General features: G+C 31.8%; 1 protein-coding gene across 1 annotated transcript in view; it reads right to left on the bottom strand.

Annotated features, from left to right (window-relative positions):
• Positions 1–1,074, bottom strand: part of LOC103398338 (pre-B-cell leukemia transcription factor 3-like) — a 57,364-nt gene that overhangs the window by 54,223 nt on the left and 2,067 nt on the right.

The following is a 1,074-nucleotide window of genomic DNA, read 5'->3' as shown; positions in this document are numbered from 1 at the left end:
CAGGGTGTGTTTGTCCTGGTGTGAACAGAGAACAGGAAGTCAAAGACGGTGGAACTTCATAAAGGTTTATGATCTCCTCCAAACCAACTCACTCATAAACTGCACAAAGGTCACAAATCAGACGCCACCGCCGCAGCCACCGCGCTGCCACCACCACCGCCGCCGCCTCACCCACTGAGACAGCAGCGTCCGTTTCCCACCTTGGTTTTTTATTTCTTTTTCTGGAGGGGATGATGGGGGGGGGCAGCGTAAAACGCTAACATGACGGGATGAAAATAAAACGTGTTTGTGACATCGGTCACATGACGTAAAAAAACATCTGAACAAAGACAATAAAGGCAATCGTCTTCAATGAAGGATCAAAGGAATTTTACTGCTTTAAAATCAAAAAACTAAACAACGATAAACTGAGTCTCCGGCTGCCTCTCATCACCCTTTGAATATATGTTTAAATATATGTTTGAAAATATGTTTGAATATATGTTTGAAAATGTGTTTGAATATACGTTTGAAAATATGTTTGAAAATATGTTTGAATATATGTTTAAAATATATTTTTAAACACATGTTTGAATATACGTTTGAATATATTTTTGAATATATGTGTAAATATATTTTAAACATATATTCAAACATATGTTTAAACATGTTTAGATATATGTTTTAACATATGTTTAAATATATTTTTAAACATATGTTTGAATATACGTTTGAATATATTTTTGAATATATGTTTAAATATATTTTAAACATATGTTTAAACATGTTTAAAAAAATATTTTTTAACATATGTTTGAATATACGTATGAATATATTTTTGAATATATGTTTAAACATATTTTAAACATATGTTTAAACATGTTAAAATATATGTTTGAACATATGTTTAGATATAGGTTCAGATATATTTTTAAACATATGTTTGAATATATTTTCCTGGAGTTTCCAGACGTACACACACACACTCCTGCAGACCTCAGGTTTTTTGTGTGATTTTTTTTTTTTTCGCTCTCGTCCACAGCTGTGAAAACGCTTCTGTTTCCAGTGTTTGTCTCGACTTCATGAACCTTTAAT

The sequence above is a fragment of the Cynoglossus semilaevis genome, chromosome Z (assembly GCF_000523025.1).
Source record: "Cynoglossus semilaevis isolate Cse_v1.0 chromosome Z, Cse_v1.0, whole genome shotgun sequence".
In the NCBI taxonomy this organism is placed as follows: domain Eukaryota; kingdom Metazoa; phylum Chordata; class Actinopteri; order Pleuronectiformes; family Cynoglossidae; genus Cynoglossus; species Cynoglossus semilaevis.
Note: the sequence above shows the minus strand (reverse complement) of the source record. Positions and strands in the feature narration are given on the sequence as shown.